Consider the following 6,945-nt stretch of genomic DNA (forward strand, 5'->3'; position numbering starts at 1 on the left):
TGGCTTTCAAGAAAAGATCTTGCAAGGTAGTCCAAGCAGGCTCTAACTTATGATATTCCTGGCTCAGATTCCTGAGTGTTATGGTTTGTATATGCTCAGCCCAGGGAGTGGCACTATCAGAAGGTATGACCTGTTGGAGTAGGTGTGTCATTGTGGGTGCTGGCTTTAAGACTGGCCTGGAAGCCAGTATTCTTTCTGCTGGCAGTCTTTAGATGAAGATGTAGAACTCTCAGCTCCTCCTGGACCATGCCTGCCTGGATGCTGCCATGCTCCTGCCTTGATGATAATGGACTGAACCTCTGAACCTCTAAGCCAGCCCCAATTAAGTGCTGTCCTTTATAAGACTTGACTTGGTCATGGTGTCTGTTTCAGAAGTAAAACCCTAAGTCACTGAGTGTTGGTATTATGTGCATGTGCCACCAAGCACAGCTATTTTCAGGTTTCTGTATGTCTTATTAAAAAGAACCTGGATTTCTTGGGGGGGAAAGGATTGATTTTCTTTTTTTTTTTTTTTTAAAGAGATTTATTTATTCATTTAATTTATGAGTACACTTTTGATGTCTTCAGATACACCAGAAGAGGGCATCGGATCCCATTACAGATGGTTGTGAGCCACCATGTGGTTGCTGGGAGTTGAACTCAGAACCTCTAGGAAGAGCAGTCAGTGCTCTTAACCGCTGAGCCATCTCTCCAGCCCCAAGGATTGATTTTCTAAGGAACAGGCAAAGTACAAGGTAGGTAGTAACAGTTCATTCTGCCAAAAAGACATCTGATGGAGATGGAGCCAGTGTCAGGAAGTAATGGTCATTTTATAGGAGTGTGTGTGTGTGTGTGTGTGTATACACACACGTATGTACATTTACCATAATAGGCTGAATTAATAATGGGATCTTTCCACCAAACCAGTTCTCTAGCCAGATATGAACAAGGATAAATCTCAATACCAAAACAAGCTTATTGGGGTTGGTATCTGGAAGGGAGAAAAAGGTATTCAAGAAACACCAAGTGTAACATCTGTTAAGTCTGTAGGTGTGACAATATGCTACCTTTGAGGAAGAAAGTATTGTGAAATACTGCTTTTTCTGTTTGTATTTTTATTGACATATTTGTTTAAAAACTGGTTCCCTACATAATTAGTTTAAGAAAATGGCAGAATTTATATAATTCAAGGCCTTTAAGCTTCTAACACCAAGAAAATTTCTATGTTCATCTTTCACGGTCTTTCATACTCAGGCTTCAGGTCTTGCCCAAGCTGCTCTCATGGCTTGAATATCAGTGCCTTTCTGTTTTCACTGACTAACCAGAGTCTCCTGCTCAAACCTGCTCAAATACTGTTCTCTTTTGAGAGCAGTCTTTTAATAAGTTAATCACTCCTGTCAGCCCTGCAGTTTCAGGCATCATGGACTGAGAATCAGACAAATTCAGTTTGCACTCAGTTTTGTAGCTTACTGCTACTAAAATCTTCAATGTATTATATACTTCTTTAAGTCTCAGTTTCTTCAAGCACAGGACAGAAATGTCACCCTCTCCTTCTGACCTTGATAAAATAAATGATACAGCACACTAGTCTGTGGACCTCAACTATGGAGCACATGGAATGGACAGCACTGCTGTTCTCATGAAGCTCATAGCAGGGTCTCGGGCACCAGGGGCCTACAGAATCACATTCTGCCTGTTAACCAGCTCAACCAGGCAATCACACGTTGTGGCACTGTTTAACAAAGACTGATGAAAGGTCTTGAGAGACTAAGGACCCCAAATTGGAATCTATTAGGAGTCTCCTGGGAGTTTTGAACTAGATGGTGACATGTTCTGGTTTCAGTTTTCAAACCGAAAACCAGATGGCTTGACTGTTTCATGGAAAACAAGTAGGGGAGGGGCAGAGCAGAAGGAGATTCAGTAAAAAGACTATTTTAGTAATTTGTGTAAGGGATGCTGACTGCACAGATCAATGTGGTGCTGGTGGATGTGGTTATATATGGTCAAATACAGGACATATTTAGAATTCAGATATTAGAATTCATATTTAGAAACAGAAATTGCTACAGTATTGTAAGTGAATGTGAGGGACACAACACAGCAAGATTAGCTGAATACGAGTGCTTTGCATCCTTTGGAGATTAAAACTCAATCTGTACAATTGTGCCAGCTTGGCAGAGGGCTTGTGTAGCAGTACTCCAGCACCATTTCCTACAATGCGACCGCAAAAATGGGCATCACTGTTGAGAGGGACAAGACTGGAAGCACAACAGGAATCATACTTTGCCTGACTTATCATCTCTGAGATTCTCACTGGAATCCAAGTAGAGAGAGATGTCAGACAGCTGGCATGGCTAGATATCAGGTGGGAATAGGGGTAAAGTCAGCAGCACAAAGAATTCAAAGGAAATAATGAGACCACCTGAAACAGGTTGTAAATTCAAATCAGAGGGTCTTGAACTCAACACTTTGAAAAAATGAAACAGAGCAAGATGGAAAATAACTGAGTGAATGGCTCACAGTAAGATGACGTATGCAGGACTGAAGAAATGGCTCCGTGTTGAGGAGCAGGTTCTACTCTTACAGGACCCAAGTTCAGTTTGTGACACCCAAGCTAGCTGGCTCACACCACCTACAAGACGATCTGACCCTTTTGCCTCCCAAAGCACCTGTAGACACATGGACACAAAAGTAGAAATAATAAAAATAAATCTTTAAGTGATTTGAAGGAGGAAATAGGGAAGAGGCTTTAATTGGGGAGGGAGAGGAAGTCAATACAGAGAGGAAAGGGAGAAAAGAAAGAGGGTAAAGAGGAAACACTCAGGAGATATTCCTTTTCAAATTGTTGGTCAGGGGAGTTCAAGAGGCTCCCAAAACAATATAGGCTATTGTTCTCTCTGGCAGCCTCCCACAAATTGGAAGTAATAAGATCTTATTGCTAAAGGCACCATGCACTTCAGACAAAGGGATCCTGAAGATCTGAATCTGACTGAAAATATTCTCCTGGAGACGTTTACAGTACACTACAAGGCAGGTTACATAGGCAGGGTTGAAGAGAGGAAAGGGAAACAAGGAAATAATGTAATTATATTTTAAGTTTTAGAAAAAGAATTTAAAGAAACAAAATAACATTAAATAAAGATGAAGCGTACAAACTACTTTATTTTCAAAAACTTGTTTCATTTTCATATATGTATTAACACCAGGCTGTCACTTAGTGTGGTTATTTTTTTAAAAGAGGCTTGAAGCCACTAGTGTAAGAATTAAGCTTAAGATTCATCCTCTAAACCCTCCAACTCTCAAAGATGAAAGAGGATAAGAAGTCAAAAAGGAAGTAAAGGAAGTTACTATGAAAAAGAAAGGAAATATACAGACATGGAGCAAACTGTTTATACAGAGTTGTGGACTTGGATTGGTTAGCTATGATTGGAAAGGAACATGCCATTTCCCTGGGTAATGCTATTACATACTGCCCTATGACTGTGGTCTCACTATACTGCAATACTTTCTTTTGCATAGTTGAGAGCTTTTTCAGGACAGAAGACTAAATAAGTTTTCTTCCGAGATCCAGTAACAGTGACAGCATATTATAGTAGACTCTTAAAAACAACTAGATTTTGCTGTTTATGAATGTTACAGACTTTATATTCTGCTGTCCCTTCAAACCATGTGCTTAATCCAGGCACAGTTGGGACACATCTTTACTCCCAACACTCCTGAGGCAGAGGAAGGCAGGTGTCTGAATTCAAGGCCGGCCTGGTCTACATAGTTGAGTTCTAAGACAGTCAGGGTTAAAGAGAAACCCTGTCTCAAATAAGGGTGCTGACAGTTTTTAAAAATCTTATTACTTCAACCACCACATTTTGATTTTGTGTTTGATGTAGGCAGGTCTCATATGTCCCTGTCACATGCTTTTCTTGCCTTTACATAATTATATACAGCTTTTTTCTAATCATACTATAAGCCTTACCTGCATGTTGCACTTACTGTCACATCTGTCTGGCTCTGGAGACCATACTTCCTAGTTTGTATGCTTCATCTTTATTTATTTAATGTTATTTTGTTTCTTTAAATTCTTTTTCTAAAACTTAAAATAGAATTACACTATTTCCTTGTCTCCCTTTTCTCTCTTCAACCCTGTCTATGTAACCTGCCTGTTCTCTCTTGAATTCTTGGCCTCTTTTTCTTTGTTACATACACATACTGGGAAAAAAATATGACTTAAAAAAAAAAAGGCAGCCTTCCCTGCACCCCTACTTAACCAGTTCTGGTGCATTCACCCTGTTACTTAATCATTTGTTCAGTGTATGAAGACTGCTCAGAACTGCTTCCAAAAGGCTTCAGGCCTTCACTTTCTACCCTCCTGACATAGTAAGGCTGGAGCACTGACAGTCAACACCAATACCAGAAAAACCTAACACTACAAAGAGACATACATTAGAACTACATAGCCTGGCTGTCCTGGTACACACTATGTAGGTCAGACTGGCCTCAGACTCACAGAGATCCATCTACTTATGGCTCTCATGTGGTGGCATTAAAGACACATGTCACCTTGCCCTGCACATGGCTTTTTTTTCTTCCTTATAATAAACATTTTTAAGTTTTTTAGGAAGGAGAAAGTGATGAAATTCTACTTCAATTATGAAGAAGTATGCCGGGCAGTGGTGGCGCACGCATTTAATCCCAGCACTTGGGAGGCAGAGGCAGGTGGATTTCTGAGTTCGAGGCCAGCCTGGTCTATAGAGTGAGTTCCAGGACAGCCAGGGCTACACAGAGAAACCCTGTCTCAAAAAAAAAAAAAGAAGTATTTTATAAGAAACATTTTTTTTTTATTTAAACTGTGTGAGAGATGGTATAGCCATCTTTGAGTGTTTTGGGGTGGGGTTGTTTTTGTTTTGTTGTTGTTTGAGACATGATCTCACACACTAAAGCCCCAAATGCCTTCAAATGAATCATGGAAATCTTTCTACATCAGCCACCTAAATACAAGATTAATGGCTTAGTCTCACTTAATCTTAGTGATTCTGTGATATTATTTTAGCCATTCTACAGATGACATAACTGGGTTTAAATAATTTACACAATCTACACAGTTGGAGAGTGAAAACAAGCTGGGGCTGGAACCCCTAACCCCTACTGAGCTCTACAGCCTCACTTTTGTTAAAACTGGTACTATTGGAGTAATAATGACTTTGCTGACATACCATTTACCTTCAAAATCCCATGGAAACTGCTGACATCAACACCTACCTAGAGCATAAGGTACACAGAGCACTCACTGTAAGGAGTTATCTTCCCCTTAACTTTCTCCACAGTGTAGAACCTTTGGTTCTCCTAAGACTGAGCACAGAGCATGCATTCAAATACTGGTAAGCTGGCTGTATAATCCATCTTTCTTATAAAAACAAAGCTCACATGTGAAGGCCAACATTTTTAGAATGGGAATATAACTTAGCATGCACAAAACATATAAACAAACCAGTTTTACTTCAATTTGTAGGCGAAACAGTTAGAAAGTTTCTATCCCTACTTCTAATCTCTGCTTTGAACCACTGGACTTTGAAGTATAAGGAGAAGCAGGTTGAACTTTTTTTTTAACCTTATCTACAAGGAGCTAAATGTAATAGGTCACCACTTGATGGGTAAAAACTGCTTTACTTACTATTAAAATGTAAATAATGCCAAACCAAAAAAGGGTTCCTTAAAGCTTTTTTCCTTAAAAGGGCTTCTGAAAATTACTTTCCAGAGGCTGACCATTAAAAGCAAACTTCTACATGCAGTTCAACAAAATATAAAAACACTAAGAGCTACTTTAAGCTAGATATGGGGACACTAGATGTTTAGGATTCAAAAAACTCTTGTAACACTATACTTCTGAGTTTATGGTAGTTTAAACCCAAACAACACATTGTAAAAACAACAGTGCCAGCTAACAATTTCAGAAAAGAAATATAAAATAAGACAAATAAACTTTAATGTGTCTTTGGCCTTTTTGAACAAACCAATGAGAAAAATAGTCAACCAAAGAATTCCAACTTAGATTTTATAGAAGGTACCAAAGTCATAGCTCAACCTGTCAAGTGAAACAAAAGACAGAACTAAGTTCTCGGAGTCTAGTCCACTCCAGATAAAAACCAATGGACCTTTTTACAGTTTACTCTCCATATAGCTGAGGATGGAGGCATTGGGGGAACCTATATGGATGATTAAGTCCTGTGAAACAAAGACAGAAGCTAAGAAAAGTAAGTAGACGGGAGTAGATGGTTGTAAAATTCCACTGTTGCCACAAAGCTACCACAACTCTAAAACAATGTATTAGCTCTCAATTTTTCTATTTTATTTTTTAAACTGTGTGTATATTCCTGGGTATGGGTGCACATACATATGTGTGTGACTTGCATGTGGAGGCCATATAACAACCTTGAATGTCATCCTAAGTAATATCTACGTCCTATGAACTAGAGTGCACTAATTAGTGAAGCTGCCAGTAAGCCCCCAAAATCCTCCTGTTTTTACCTCCTCAGTGCTGAGGTTACAAACATTAGCCACTTCACTATGAGTTCTGAGTCTCAAACTACAGTTGTTGTGCTTACAATACAAGTGCATTCCTGACTGAGCACCCCAGTCCGCAGCCTTAGAGCTCTTATGATATGTATATATATGTGTGTGTGTGTGTATGTATATATGTGTGTGTGTGTGTATGTATGTATATATGTGTGTGTATATATATGAGTGTATATATGTATACATACATATTATACAAATATGTATTTTTTCAAATCCACAAGTCTACACCTAGAACTAGTTCAAAGTATTATTTAAAACATATCAGAAATATAAAACTTCAACTTCAAATTAAGAAGAAATAGTTTCTTTGCAATGTACAAGAAGGGCACCAACAATTGGCAAGTTGGAGGGTAAACAGATGGTTAAACAGCCAGGCAGTGGTGGCACACACCTTTA

This window comes from Grammomys surdaster, unplaced genomic scaffold (assembly GCF_004785775.1).
Source record: "Grammomys surdaster isolate TR1022 unplaced genomic scaffold, NIH_TR_1.0 125767, whole genome shotgun sequence".
Taxonomy (NCBI): Eukaryota; Metazoa; Chordata; class Mammalia; order Rodentia; family Muridae; genus Grammomys; species Grammomys surdaster.